General features: G+C 46.0%; 37 non-coding genes across 37 annotated transcripts; 19 read left to right on the top strand and 18 right to left on the bottom strand.

Moving 5' to 3' along the window:
* Positions 1 to 129: 129 nt before the first annotated feature.
* Positions 130 to 201, top strand: TRNAE-UUC (transfer RNA glutamic acid (anticodon UUC)). The gene has a single exon. It is a non-coding gene; the product is annotated as a tRNA-Glu (tRNA).
* A 215-nt stretch (positions 202 to 416) lies between these two features.
* On the top strand, positions 417 to 488 carry TRNAE-CUC (transfer RNA glutamic acid (anticodon CUC)). The gene has a single exon. It is a non-coding gene; the product is annotated as a tRNA-Glu (tRNA).
* Positions 489 to 694: 206 nt separating this feature from the next.
* Positions 695 to 767, bottom strand: TRNAR-ACG (transfer RNA arginine (anticodon ACG)). The gene has a single exon. It is a non-coding gene; the product is annotated as a tRNA-Arg (tRNA).
* Positions 768 to 1,197: 430 nt separating this feature from the next.
* On the top strand, positions 1,198 to 1,269 carry TRNAE-UUC (transfer RNA glutamic acid (anticodon UUC)). Its single transcript has one exon. It is a non-coding gene; the product is annotated as a tRNA-Glu (tRNA).
* A 215-nt stretch (positions 1,270 to 1,484) lies between these two features.
* Positions 1,485 to 1,556, top strand: TRNAE-CUC (transfer RNA glutamic acid (anticodon CUC)). Its single transcript has one exon. It is a non-coding gene; the product is annotated as a tRNA-Glu (tRNA).
* A 126-nt stretch (positions 1,557 to 1,682) lies between these two features.
* On the bottom strand, positions 1,683 to 1,754 carry TRNAH-GUG (transfer RNA histidin (anticodon GUG)). Its single transcript has one exon. It is a non-coding gene; the product is annotated as a tRNA-His (tRNA).
* Positions 1,755 to 2,053: 299 nt separating this feature from the next.
* TRNAM-CAU (transfer RNA methionine (anticodon CAU)) lies at positions 2,054 to 2,126 on the bottom strand. The gene has a single exon. It is a non-coding gene; the product is annotated as a tRNA-Met (tRNA).
* Positions 2,127 to 2,271: 145 nt separating this feature from the next.
* TRNAE-UUC (transfer RNA glutamic acid (anticodon UUC)) lies at positions 2,272 to 2,343 on the top strand. Its single transcript has one exon. It is a non-coding gene; the product is annotated as a tRNA-Glu (tRNA).
* A 215-nt stretch (positions 2,344 to 2,558) lies between these two features.
* On the top strand, positions 2,559 to 2,630 carry TRNAE-CUC (transfer RNA glutamic acid (anticodon CUC)). The gene has a single exon. It is a non-coding gene; the product is annotated as a tRNA-Glu (tRNA).
* A 126-nt stretch (positions 2,631 to 2,756) lies between these two features.
* TRNAH-GUG (transfer RNA histidin (anticodon GUG)) lies at positions 2,757 to 2,828 on the bottom strand. The gene has a single exon. It is a non-coding gene; the product is annotated as a tRNA-His (tRNA).
* An 8-nt stretch (positions 2,829 to 2,836) lies between these two features.
* TRNAR-ACG (transfer RNA arginine (anticodon ACG)) lies at positions 2,837 to 2,909 on the bottom strand. Its single transcript has one exon. It is a non-coding gene; the product is annotated as a tRNA-Arg (tRNA).
* Positions 2,910 to 3,342: 433 nt separating this feature from the next.
* On the top strand, positions 3,343 to 3,414 carry TRNAE-UUC (transfer RNA glutamic acid (anticodon UUC)). Its single transcript has one exon. It is a non-coding gene; the product is annotated as a tRNA-Glu (tRNA).
* Positions 3,415 to 3,629: 215 nt separating this feature from the next.
* TRNAE-CUC (transfer RNA glutamic acid (anticodon CUC)) lies at positions 3,630 to 3,701 on the top strand. Its single transcript has one exon. It is a non-coding gene; the product is annotated as a tRNA-Glu (tRNA).
* A 206-nt stretch (positions 3,702 to 3,907) lies between these two features.
* On the bottom strand, positions 3,908 to 3,980 carry TRNAR-ACG (transfer RNA arginine (anticodon ACG)). The gene has a single exon. It is a non-coding gene; the product is annotated as a tRNA-Arg (tRNA).
* A 433-nt stretch (positions 3,981 to 4,413) lies between these two features.
* On the top strand, positions 4,414 to 4,485 carry TRNAE-UUC (transfer RNA glutamic acid (anticodon UUC)). The gene has a single exon. It is a non-coding gene; the product is annotated as a tRNA-Glu (tRNA).
* A 215-nt stretch (positions 4,486 to 4,700) lies between these two features.
* Positions 4,701 to 4,772, top strand: TRNAE-CUC (transfer RNA glutamic acid (anticodon CUC)). Its single transcript has one exon. It is a non-coding gene; the product is annotated as a tRNA-Glu (tRNA).
* Positions 4,773 to 4,978: 206 nt separating this feature from the next.
* TRNAR-ACG (transfer RNA arginine (anticodon ACG)) lies at positions 4,979 to 5,051 on the bottom strand. The gene has a single exon. It is a non-coding gene; the product is annotated as a tRNA-Arg (tRNA).
* A 218-nt stretch (positions 5,052 to 5,269) lies between these two features.
* TRNAM-CAU (transfer RNA methionine (anticodon CAU)) lies at positions 5,270 to 5,342 on the bottom strand. Its single transcript has one exon. It is a non-coding gene; the product is annotated as a tRNA-Met (tRNA).
* Positions 5,343 to 5,481: 139 nt separating this feature from the next.
* Positions 5,482 to 5,553, top strand: TRNAE-UUC (transfer RNA glutamic acid (anticodon UUC)). The gene has a single exon. It is a non-coding gene; the product is annotated as a tRNA-Glu (tRNA).
* A 215-nt stretch (positions 5,554 to 5,768) lies between these two features.
* TRNAE-CUC (transfer RNA glutamic acid (anticodon CUC)) lies at positions 5,769 to 5,840 on the top strand. Its single transcript has one exon. It is a non-coding gene; the product is annotated as a tRNA-Glu (tRNA).
* A 126-nt stretch (positions 5,841 to 5,966) lies between these two features.
* TRNAH-GUG (transfer RNA histidin (anticodon GUG)) lies at positions 5,967 to 6,038 on the bottom strand. The gene has a single exon. It is a non-coding gene; the product is annotated as a tRNA-His (tRNA).
* A 299-nt stretch (positions 6,039 to 6,337) lies between these two features.
* On the bottom strand, positions 6,338 to 6,410 carry TRNAM-CAU (transfer RNA methionine (anticodon CAU)). The gene has a single exon. It is a non-coding gene; the product is annotated as a tRNA-Met (tRNA).
* Positions 6,411 to 6,555: 145 nt separating this feature from the next.
* TRNAE-UUC (transfer RNA glutamic acid (anticodon UUC)) lies at positions 6,556 to 6,627 on the top strand. The gene has a single exon. It is a non-coding gene; the product is annotated as a tRNA-Glu (tRNA).
* Positions 6,628 to 6,842: 215 nt separating this feature from the next.
* Positions 6,843 to 6,914, top strand: TRNAE-CUC (transfer RNA glutamic acid (anticodon CUC)). Its single transcript has one exon. It is a non-coding gene; the product is annotated as a tRNA-Glu (tRNA).
* A 126-nt stretch (positions 6,915 to 7,040) lies between these two features.
* TRNAH-GUG (transfer RNA histidin (anticodon GUG)) lies at positions 7,041 to 7,112 on the bottom strand. Its single transcript has one exon. It is a non-coding gene; the product is annotated as a tRNA-His (tRNA).
* Positions 7,113 to 7,120: 8 nt separating this feature from the next.
* On the bottom strand, positions 7,121 to 7,193 carry TRNAR-ACG (transfer RNA arginine (anticodon ACG)). The gene has a single exon. It is a non-coding gene; the product is annotated as a tRNA-Arg (tRNA).
* Positions 7,194 to 7,411: 218 nt separating this feature from the next.
* Positions 7,412 to 7,484, bottom strand: TRNAM-CAU (transfer RNA methionine (anticodon CAU)). The gene has a single exon. It is a non-coding gene; the product is annotated as a tRNA-Met (tRNA).
* Positions 7,485 to 7,623: 139 nt separating this feature from the next.
* TRNAE-UUC (transfer RNA glutamic acid (anticodon UUC)) lies at positions 7,624 to 7,695 on the top strand. Its single transcript has one exon. It is a non-coding gene; the product is annotated as a tRNA-Glu (tRNA).
* A 215-nt stretch (positions 7,696 to 7,910) lies between these two features.
* Positions 7,911 to 7,982, top strand: TRNAE-CUC (transfer RNA glutamic acid (anticodon CUC)). The gene has a single exon. It is a non-coding gene; the product is annotated as a tRNA-Glu (tRNA).
* Positions 7,983 to 8,108: 126 nt separating this feature from the next.
* TRNAH-GUG (transfer RNA histidin (anticodon GUG)) lies at positions 8,109 to 8,180 on the bottom strand. Its single transcript has one exon. It is a non-coding gene; the product is annotated as a tRNA-His (tRNA).
* An 8-nt stretch (positions 8,181 to 8,188) lies between these two features.
* TRNAR-ACG (transfer RNA arginine (anticodon ACG)) lies at positions 8,189 to 8,261 on the bottom strand. The gene has a single exon. It is a non-coding gene; the product is annotated as a tRNA-Arg (tRNA).
* A 435-nt stretch (positions 8,262 to 8,696) lies between these two features.
* On the top strand, positions 8,697 to 8,768 carry TRNAE-UUC (transfer RNA glutamic acid (anticodon UUC)). The gene has a single exon. It is a non-coding gene; the product is annotated as a tRNA-Glu (tRNA).
* A 413-nt stretch (positions 8,769 to 9,181) lies between these two features.
* On the bottom strand, positions 9,182 to 9,253 carry TRNAH-GUG (transfer RNA histidin (anticodon GUG)). Its single transcript has one exon. It is a non-coding gene; the product is annotated as a tRNA-His (tRNA).
* Positions 9,254 to 9,261: 8 nt separating this feature from the next.
* TRNAR-ACG (transfer RNA arginine (anticodon ACG)) lies at positions 9,262 to 9,334 on the bottom strand. The gene has a single exon. It is a non-coding gene; the product is annotated as a tRNA-Arg (tRNA).
* A 723-nt stretch (positions 9,335 to 10,057) lies between these two features.
* On the top strand, positions 10,058 to 10,129 carry TRNAE-CUC (transfer RNA glutamic acid (anticodon CUC)). The gene has a single exon. It is a non-coding gene; the product is annotated as a tRNA-Glu (tRNA).
* Positions 10,130 to 10,335: 206 nt separating this feature from the next.
* TRNAR-ACG (transfer RNA arginine (anticodon ACG)) lies at positions 10,336 to 10,408 on the bottom strand. Its single transcript has one exon. It is a non-coding gene; the product is annotated as a tRNA-Arg (tRNA).
* Positions 10,409 to 10,841: 433 nt separating this feature from the next.
* TRNAE-UUC (transfer RNA glutamic acid (anticodon UUC)) lies at positions 10,842 to 10,913 on the top strand. Its single transcript has one exon. It is a non-coding gene; the product is annotated as a tRNA-Glu (tRNA).
* The last annotated feature ends 200 nt before the right edge of the window (positions 10,914 to 11,113 follow it).

Raw genomic sequence — 11,113 nt, 5'->3', positions numbered from 1 at the left:
AGATAAGATGGAATTCTGTAAGCACAAAACTTCTTTTTTTTTTTTTTTTTTTTTTTTTTTTTTTTTAATATGTACATGTATATATCTACATATATTGGAAAGTTTAAAGCAAGCTGTGAAAGCAACTTTTCCCATATGGTCTAGCGGTTAGGATTCCTGGTTTTCACCCAGGCGGCCCGGGTTCGACTCCCGGTATGGGAATGAGTGTTTTGCTAAGCTTGTGCCTGCATTCAAAGGCCTGCACCTTTCTTGCAGAATTAAGCGGCTTAGTTTGCAGATGCTCTTGGCAGCCAAAAATGCTGCGCTAACGAGGCCACTTGCAAGTGGTTGTTGATGCCATCCATGCTTAAAAATGAGTTTTCAAATCATGAAACTGATTTTTTTTCTACTTATTACTGAAAAAGGGTCTCAGCGGTTCCCATATGGTCTAGCGGTTAGGATTCCTGGTTCTCACCCAGGCGGCCCGGGTTCGACTCCCGGTATGGGAATGAGCACTTTCCTAAGCTTGCAACTACATCGAAAGACCCTCTGAATTAAGATAGCGCTCAAAAAGTTCATAAAAGTATCATTCAGGCTTGCCGTCTACAAGAGCACCTTTGCTTTTTCATCAAGAATGCCGTGACCCGGATTCGAACCAGGGTTGCTGCGGCCACAACGCAGAGTACTAACCACTATACGATCACGGCAACATTCACGAGCCAGGTAGGAGTCGAACCTACAATCTTCTGATCCGTAGTCAGACGCGTTATCCATTGCGCCACTGGCCCTGTGTGAGAGGTTGCCACTAATCATGCTCCCCATTTTGGACTTTTGCTACGCTCGCAGCCATATTCAAAGACCTCAACACGGTTGCTTTTAGCCCCTAGCCAAAACCCTTCTGCCTTGTTTGCTACCTTTCCATATTATCCAGTATCGTTTCGGTATTGAATGGCAAAGAGCAGTGCCTATCCAGTTAAGGCGGAGGGAAAAAACAAGGATAGATCCATGCCCCGTGTGAGGATCGAACTCACGACCTTCAGATTATGAGACTGACGCGCTACCTACAGCGCTAACGAGGCATCTTGCATGTGATTGGTTGTTGCCGTCCAGAGATAAGATGGAATTCTGTAAGCACAAAACTTCTTTTTTTTTTTTAATATGTACATGTATATATCTACATATATTGGAAAGTTTAAAGCAAGCTGTGAAAGCAACTTTTCCCATATGGTCTAGCGGTTAGGATTCCTGGTTTTCACCCAGGCGGCCCGGGTTCGACTCCCGGTATGGGAATGAGTGTTTTGCTAAGCTTGTGCCTGCATTCAAAGGCCTGCACCTTTCTTGCAGAATTAAGCGGCTTAGTTTGCAGATGCTCTTGGCAGCCAAAAATGCTGCGCTAACGAGGCCACTTGCAAGTGGTTGTTGATGCCATCCATGCTTAAAAATGAGTTTTCAAATCATGAAACTGATTTTTTTTCTACTTATTACTGAAAAAGGGTCTCAGCGGTTCCCATATGGTCTAGCGGTTAGGATTCCTGGTTCTCACCCAGGCGGCCCGGGTTCGACTCCCGGTATGGGAATGAGCATTTTCCTAAGCTTGCAACTACATCGAAAGACCCTCTGAATTAAGATAGCGCTCAAAAAGTTCATAAAAGTATCATTCAGGCTTGCCGTCTACAAGAGCACCTTTGCTTTTTCATCAAGAATGCCGTGACCCGGATTCGAACCGGGGTTGCTGCGGCCACAACGCAGAGTACTAACCACTATACGATCACGGCGACATTCACGAGCCAGGTAGGAGTCGAACCTACAATCTTCTGATCCGTAGTCAGACGCGTTATCCATTGCACCACTGGCCCTGTGTGAGAGGTTGCCACTAATCATGCTCCCCATTTTGGACTTTTGCTACGCTCGCAGCCATATTCAAAGACCTCAACACGGTTGCTTTTAGCCCCTAGCCAAAACCCTTCTGCCTTGTTTGCTACCTTTCCATATTATCCAGTATCGTTTCGGTATTGAATGGCAAAGAGCAGTGCCTATCCAGTTAAGGCGGAGGGAAAAAACAAGGATAGATCCATGCCCCGTGTGAGGATCGAACTCACGACCTTCAGATTATGAGACTGACGCGCTACCTACTGCGCTAACGAGGCATCTTGCGTGTGATTGGTTGTTGCCGTCCAGAGATAAGATGGAATTCTGTAAGCACAAAACTTCTTTTTTTTTTTTTTTTTTAATATGTACATGTATATATCTACATATATTGGAAAGTTTAAAGCAAGCTGTGAAAGCAACTTTTCCCATATGGTCTAGCGGTTAGGATTCCTGGTTTTCACCCAGGCGGCCCGGGTTCGACTCCCGGTATGGGAATGAGTGTTTTGCTAAGCTTGTGCCTGCATTCAAAGGCCTGCACCTTTCTTGCAGAATTAAGCGGCTTAGTTTGCAGATGCTCTTGGCAGCCAAAAATGCTGCGCTAACGAGGCCACTTGCAAGTGGTTGTTGATGCCATCCATGCTTAAAAATGAGTTTTCAAATCATGAAACTGATTTTTTTTCTACTTATTACTGAAAAAGGGTCTCAGCGGTTCCCATATGGTCTAGCGGTTAGGATTCCTGGTTCTCACCCAGGCGGCCCGGGTTCGACTCCCGGTATGGGAATGAGCATTTTCCTAAGCTTGCAACTACATCGAAAGACCCTCTGAATTAAGATAGCGCTCAAAAAGGTCATAAAAGTATCATTCAGGCTTGCCGTCTACAAGAGCACCTTTGCTTTTTCATCAAGAATGCCGTGACCCGGATTCGAACCGGGGTTGCTGCGGCCACAACGCAGAGTACTAACCACTATACGATCACGGCGACATTCACGAGCCAGGTAGGAGTCGAACCTACAATCTTCTGATCCGTAGTCAGACGCGTTATCCATTGCGCCACTGGCCCTGTGTGAGAGGTTGCCACTAATCATGCTCCCCATTTTGGACTTTTGCTACGCTCGCAGCCATATTCAAAGACCTCAACACGGTTGCTTTTAGCCCCTAGCCAAAACCCTTCTGCCTTGTTTGCTACCTTTCCATATTATCCAGTATCGTTTCGGTATTGAATGGCAAAGAGCAGTGCCTATCCAGTTAAGGCGGAGGGAAAAAACAAGGATAGATCCATGCCCCGTGTGAGGACCGAACTCACGACCTTCAGATTATGAGACTGACGCGCTACCTACTGCGCTAACGAGGCATCTTGCGTGTGATTGGTTGTTGCCGTCCAGAGATAAGATGGAATTCTGTAAGCACAAAACTTCTTTTTTTTTTTTTTTAATATGTACATGTATATATCTACATATATTGGAAAGTTTAAAGCAAGCTGTGAAAGCAACTTTTCCCATATGGTCTAGCGGTTAGGATTCCTGGTTTTCAACCAGGCGGCCCGGGTTCAACTCCCGGTATGGGAATGAGTGTTTTGCTAAGCTTGTGCCTGCATTCAAAGGCCTGCACCTTTCTTGCAGAATTAAGCGGCTTAGTTTGCAGATGCTCTTGGCAGCCAAAAATGCTGCGCTAACGAGGCCACTTGCAAGTGGTTGTTGATGCCATCCATGCTTAAAAATGAGTTTTCAAATCATGAAACTGATTTTTTTTCTACTTATTACTGAAAAAGGGTCTCAGCGGTTCCCATATGGTCTAGCGGTTAGGATTCCTGGTTCTCACCCAGGCGGCCCGGGTTCGACTCCCGGTATGGGAATGAGCATTTTCCTAAGCTTGCAACTACATCGAAAGACCCTCTGAATTAAGATAGCGCTCAAAAAGTTCATAAAAGTATCATTCAGGCTTGCCGTCTACAAGAGCACCTTTGCTTTTTCATCAAGAATGCCGTGACCCGGATTCGAACCGGGGTTGCTGCGGCCACAACGCAGAGTACTAACCACTATACGATCACAGCGACATTCACGAGCCAGGTAGGAGTCGAACCTACAATCTTCTGATCCGTAGTCAGACGCGTTATCCATTGCGCCACTGGCCCTGTGTGAGAGGTTGCCACTAATCATGCTCCCCATTTTGGACTTTTGCTACGCTCGCAGCCATATTCAAAGACCTCAACACGGTTGCTTTTAGCCCCTAGCCAAAACCCTTCTGCCTTGTTTGCTACCTTTCCATATTATCCAGTATCGTTTCGGTATTGAATGGCAAAGAGCAGTGCCTATCCAGTTAAGGCGGAGGGAAAAAACAAGGATAGATCCATGCCCCGTGTGAGGACCGAACTCACGACCTTCAGATTATGAGACTGACGCGCTACCTACTGCGCTAACGAGGCATCTTGCGTGTGATTGGTTGTTGCCGTCCAGAGATAAGATGGAATTCTGTAAGCACAAAACTTCTTTTTTTTTTTTTTTAATATGTACATGTATATATCTACATATATTGGAAAGTTTAAAGCAAGCTGTGAAAGCAACTTTTCCCATATGGTCTAGCGGTTAGGATTCCTGGTTTTCACCCAGGCGGCCCGGGTTCGACTCCCGGTATGGGAATGAGTGTTTTGCTAAGCTTGTGCCTGCATTCAAAGGCCTGCACCTTTCTTGCAGAATTAAGCGGCTTAGTTTGCAGATGCTCTTGGCAGCCAAAAATGCTGCGCTAACGAGGCCACTTGCAAGTGGTTGTTGATGCCATCCATGCTTAAAAATGAGTTTTCAAATCATGAAACTGATTTTTTTTCTACTTATTACTGAAAAAGGGTCTCAGCGGTTCCCATATGGTCTAGCGGTTAGGATTCCTGGTTCTCACCCAGGCGGCCCGGGTTCGACTCCCGGTATGGGAATGAGCACTTTCCTAAGCTTGCAACTACATCGAAAGACCCTCTGAATTAAGATAGCGCTCAAAAAGTTCATAAAAGTATCATTCAGGCTTGCCGTCTACAAGAGCACCTTTGCTTTTTCATCAAGAATGCCGTGACCCGGATTCGAACCAGGGTTGCTGCGGCCACAACGCAGAGTACTAACCACTATACGATCACGGCAACATTCACGAGCCAGGTAGGAGTCGAACCTACAATCTTCTGATCCGTAGTCAGACGCGTTATCCATTGCGCCACTGGCCCTGTGTGAGAGGTTGCCACTAATCATGCTCCCCATTTTGGACTTTTGCTACGCTCGCAGCCATATTCAAAGACCTCAACACGGTTGCTTTTAGCCCCTAGCCAAAACCCTTCTGCCTTGTTTGCTACCTTTCCATATTATCCAGTATCGTTTCGGTATTGAATGGCAAAGAGCAGTGCCTATCCAGTTAAGGCGGAGGGAAAAAACAAGGATAGATCCATGCCCCGTGTGAGGATCGAACTCACGACCTTCAGATTATGAGACTGACGCGCTACCTACTGCGCTAACGAGGCATCTTGCATGTGATTGGTTGTTGCCGTCCAGAGATAAGATGGAATTCTGTAAGCACAAAACTTCTTTTTTTTTTTTAATATGTACATGTATATATCTACATATATTGGAAAGTTTAAAGCAAGCTGTGAAAGCAACTTTTCCCATATGGTCTAGCGGTTAGGATTCCTGGTTTTCACCCAGGCGGCCCGGGTTCGACTCCCGGTATGGGAATGAGTGTTTTGCTAAGCTTGTGCCTGCATTCAAAGGCCTGCACCTTTCTTGCAGAATTAAGCGGCTTAGTTTGCAGATGCTCTTGGCAGCCAAAAATGCTGCGCTAACGAGGCCACTTGCAAGTGGTTGTTGATGCCATCCATGCTTAAAAATGAGTTTTCAAATCATGAAACTGATTTTTTTTCTACTTATTACTGAAAAAGGGTCTCAGCGGTTCCCATATGGTCTAGCGGTTAGGATTCCTGGTTCTCACCCAGGCGGCCCGGGTTCGACTCCCGGTATGGGAATGAGCATTTTCCTAAGCTTGCAACTACATCGAAAGACCCTCTGAATTAAGATAGCGCTCAAAAAGTTCATAAAAGTATCATTCAGGCTTGCCGTCTACAAGAGCACCTTTGCTTTTTCATCAAGAATGCCGTGACCCGGATTCGAACCGGGGTTGCTGCGGCCACAACGCAGAGTACTAACCACTATACGATCACGGCGACATTCACGAGCCAGGTAGGAGTCGAACCTACAATCTTCTGATCCGTAGTCAGACGCGTTATCCATTGCACCACTGGCCCTGTGTGAGAGGTTGCCACTAATCATGCTCCCCATTTTGGACTTTTGCTACGCTCGCAGCCATATTCAAAGACCTCAACACGGTTGCTTTTAGCCCCTAGCCAAAACCCTTCTGCCTTGTTTGCTACCTTTCCATATTATCCAGTATCGTTTCGGTATTGAATGGCAAAGAGCAGTGCCTATCCAGTTAAGGCGGAGGGAAAAAACAAGGATAGATCCATGCCCCGTGTGAGGATCGAACTCACGACCTTCAGATTATGAGACTGACGCGCTACCTACTGCGCTAACGAGGCATCTTGCGTGTGATTGGTTGTTTCCGTCCAGAGATAAGATGGAATTCTGTAAGCACAAAACTTCTTTTTTTTTTTTTTTTTTAATATGTACATGTATATATCTACATATATTGGAAAGTTTAAAGCAAGCTGTGAAAGCAACTTTTCCCATATGGTCTAGCGGTTAGGATTCCTGGTTTTCACCCAGGCGGCCCGGGTTCGACTCCCGGTATGGGAATGAGTGTTTTGCTAAGCTTGTGCCTGCATTCAAAGGCCTGCACCTTTCTTGCAGAATTAAGCGGCTTAGTTTGCAGATGCTCTTGGCAGCCAAAAATGCTGCGCTAACGAGGCCACTTGCAAGTGGTTGTTGATGCCATCCATGCTTAAAAATGAGTTTTCAAATCATGAAACTGATTTTTTTTCTACTTATTACTGAAAAAGGGTCTCAGCGGTTCCCATATGGTCTAGCGGTTAGGATTCCTGGTTCTCACCCAGGCGGCCCGGGTTCGACTCCCGGTATGGGAATGAGCATTTTCCTAAGCTTGCAACTACATCGAAAGACCCTCTGAATTAAGATAGCGCTCAAAAAGTTCATAAAAGTATCATTCAGGCTTGCCGTCTACAAGAGCACCTTTGCTTTTTCATCAAGAATGCCGTGACCCGGATTCGAACCGGGGTTGCTGCGGCCACAACGCAGAGTACTAACCACTATACGATCACGGCGACATTCACGAGCCAGGTAGGAGTCGAACCTACAATCTTCTGATCCGTAGTCAGACGCGTTATCCATTGCGCCACTGGCCCTGTGTGAGAGGTTGCCACTAATCATGCTCCCCATTTTGGACTTTTGCTACGCTCGCAGCCATATTCAAAGACGTCAACACGGTTGCTTTTAGCCCCTAGCCAAAACCCTTCTGCCTTGTTTGCTACCTTTCCATATTATCCAGTATCGTTTCGGTATTGAATGGCAAAGAGCAGTGCCTATCCAGTTAAGGCGGAGGGAAAAAACAAGGATAGATCCATGCCCCGTGTGAGGATCGAACTCACGACCTTCAGATTATGAGACTGACGCGCTACCTACTGCGCTAACGAGGCATCTTGCGTGTGATGGGTTGTTGCCGTCCAGAGATAAGATGGAATTCTGTAAGCACAAAACTTCTTTTTTTTTTTTAATATGTACATGTATATATCTACATATATTGGAAAGTTTAAAGCAAGCTGTGAAAGCAACTTTTCCCATATGGTCTAGCGGTTAGGATTCCTGGTTTTCACCCAGGCGGCCCGGGTTCGACTCCCGGTATGGGAATGAGTGTTTTGCTAAGCTTGTGCCTGCATTCAAAGGCCTGCACCTTTCTTGCAGAATTAAGCGGCTTAGTTTGCAGATGCTCTTGGCAGCCAAAAATGCTGCGCTAACGAGGCCACTTGCAAGTGGTTGTTGATGCCATCCATGCTTAAAAATGAGTTTTCAAATCATGAAACTGATTTTTTTTCTACTTATTACTGAAAAAGGGTCTCAGCGGTTCCCATATGGTCTAGCGGTTAGGATTCCTGGTTCTCACCCAGGCGGCCCGGGTTCGACTCCCGGTATGGGAATGAGCATTTTCCTAAGCTTGCAACTACATCGAAAGACCCTCTGAATTAAGATAGCGCTCAAAAAGTTCATAAAAGTATCATTCAGGCTTGCCGTCTACAAGAGCACCTTTGCTTTTTCATCAAGAATGCCGTGACCCGGATTCGAACCGGGGTTGCTGCGGCCACAACGCAGAGTACTAACCACTATACGATCACGGCGACATTCACGAGCCAGGTAGGAGTCGAACCTACAATCTTCTGATCCGTAGTCAGACGCGTTATCCATTGCGCCACTGGCCCTGTGTGAGAGGTTGCCACTAATCATGCTCCCCATTTTGGACTTTTGCTACGCTCGCAGCCATATTCAAAGACCTCAACACGGTTGCTTTTAGCCCCTAGCCAAAACCCTTCTGCCTTGTTTGCTACCTTTCCATATTATCCAGTATCGTTTCGGTATTGAATGGCAAAGAGCAGTGCCTATCCAGTTAAGGCGGAGGGAAAAAACAAGGATAGATCCATGCCCCGTGTGAGGACCGAACTCACGACCTTCAGATTATGAGACTGACGCGCTACCTACTGCGCTAACGAGGCATCTTGCGTGTGATTGGTTGTTGCCGTCCAGAGATAAGATGGAATTCTGTAAGCACAAAACTTCTTTTTTTTTTTTTTTTTAATATGTACATGTATATATCTACATATATTGGAAAGTTTAAAGCAAGCTGTGAAAGCAACTTTTCCCATATGGTCTAGCGGTTAGGATTCCTGGTTTTCACCCAGGCGGCCCGGGTTCGACTCCCGGTATGGGAATGAGTGTTTTGCTAAGCTTGTGCCTGCATTCAAAGGCCTGCACCTTTCTTGCAGAATTAAGCGGCTTAGTTTGCAGATGCTCTTGGCAGCCAAAAATGCTGCGCTAACGAGGCCACTTGCAAGTGGTTGTTGATGCCATCCATGCTTAAAAATGAGTTTTCAAATCAAGAAACTGATCTTTTTTCTACTTATTACTGAAAAAGGGTCTCAGCGGTTCCCATATGGTCTAGCGGTTAGGATTCCTGGTTCTCACCCAGGCGGCCTGGGTTCGACTCCCGGTATGGGAATGAGCATTTTCCTAAGCTTGCAACTACATCGAAAGACCCTCTGAATTAAGATAGCGCTCAAAAAGGTCATAAAAGTATCATTCAGGCTTGCCGTCTACAAGAGCACCTTTGCTTTTTCATCAAGAATGCCGTGACCCGGATTCGAACCGGGGTTGCTGCGGCCACAACGCAGAGTACTAACCACTATACGATCACGGCGACATTCACGAGCCAGGTAGGAGTCGAACCTACAATCTTCTGATCCGTAGTCAGACGCGTTATCCATTGCGCCACTGGCCCTGTGTGAGAGGTTGCCACTAATCATGCTCCCCATTTTGGACTTTTGCTACGCTCGCAGCCATATTCAAAGACCTCAACACGGTTGCTTTTAGCCCCTAGCCAAAACCCTTCTGCCTTGTTTGCTACCTTTCCATATTATCCAGTATCGTTTCGGTATTGAATGGCAAAGAGCAGTGCCTATCCAGTTAAGGCGGAGGGAAAAAACAAGGATAGATCCATGCCCCGTGTGAGGACCGAACTCACGACCTTCAGATTATGAGACTGACGCGCTACCTACTGCGCTAACGAGGCATCTTGCGTGTGATTGGTTGTTGCCGTCCAGAGATAAGATGGAATTCTGTAAGCACAAAACTTCTTTTTTTTTTTTTTTTTTAATATGTACATGTATATATCTACATATATTGGAAAGTTTAAAGCAAGCTGTGAAAGCAACTTTTCCCATATGGTCTAGCGGTTAGGATTCCTGGTTTTCACCCAGGCGGCCTGGGTTCGACTCCCGGTATGGGAATGAGTGTTTTGCTAAGCTTGTGCCTGCATTCAAAGGCCTGCACCTTTCTTGCAGAATTAAGCGGCTTAGTTTGCAGATGCTCTTGGCAGCCAAAAATGCTGCGCTAACGAGGCCACTTGCAAGTGGTTGTTGATGCCATCCATGCTTAAAAATGAGTTTTCAAATCATGAAACTGATTTTTTTTCTACTTATTACTGAAAAAGGGTCTCAGCGGTTCCCATATGGTCTAGCGGTTAGGATTCCTGGTTCTCACCCAGGCGGCCCGGGTTCGACTCCCGGTATGGGAATGAGCATTTTCCTAAGCTTGCAACTACATCGAAAGACCCTCTGAATTAAGATAGCGCTCAAAAAGTTCATAAAAGTATCATTCAGGCTTGCCGTCTACAAGAGCACCTTTGCTTTTTCATCAAGAATGCCGTGACCCGGATTCGAACCGGGGTTGCTGCGGCCACAACGCAGAGTACTAACCACTATACGATCACAGCGACATTCACGAGCCAGGTAGGAGTCGAACCTACAATCTTCTGATCCGTAGTCAGACGCGTTATCCATTGCGCCACTGGCCCTGTGTGAGAGGTTGCCACTAATCATGCTCCCCATTTTGGACTTTTGCTACGCTCGCAGCCATATTCAAAGACCTCAACACGGTTGCTTTTAGCCCCTAGCCAAAACCCTTCTGCCTTGTTTGCTACCTTTCCATATTATCCAGTATCGTTTCGGTATTGAATGGCAAAGAGCAGTGCCTATCCAGTTAAGGCGGAGGGAAAAAACAAGGATAGATCCATGCCCCGTGTGAGGACCGAACTCACGACCTTCAGATTATGAGACTGACGCGCTACCTACTGCGCTAACGAGGCATCTTGCGTGTGATTGGTTGTTGCCGTCCAGAGATAAGATGGAATTCTGTAAGCACAAAACTTCTTTTTTTTTTTTTTTAATATGTACATGTATATATCTACATATATTGGAAAGTTTAAAGCAAGCTGTGAAAGCAACTTTTCCCATATGGTCTAGCGGTTAGGATTCCTGGTTTTCAACCAGGCGGCCCGGGTTCAACTCCCGGTATGGGAATGAGTGTTTTGCTAAGCTTGTGCCTGCATTCAAAGGCCTGCACCTTTCTTGCAGAATTAAGCGGCTTAGTTTGCAGATGCTCTTGGCAGCCAAAAATGCTGCGCTAACGAGGCCACTTGCAAGTGGTTGTTGATGCCATCCATGCTTAAAAATGAGTTTTCAAATCATGAAACTGATTTTTTTTCTACTTATTACTGAAA

This window comes from Eleutherodactylus coqui, chromosome 2 (assembly GCF_035609145.1).
Source record: "Eleutherodactylus coqui strain aEleCoq1 chromosome 2, aEleCoq1.hap1, whole genome shotgun sequence".
In the NCBI taxonomy this organism is placed as follows: domain Eukaryota; kingdom Metazoa; phylum Chordata; class Amphibia; order Anura; family Eleutherodactylidae; genus Eleutherodactylus; species Eleutherodactylus coqui.
The sequence above is the reverse complement of the archived record's forward strand: the minus strand, read 5'-3'. Positions and strand labels throughout refer to the sequence as shown.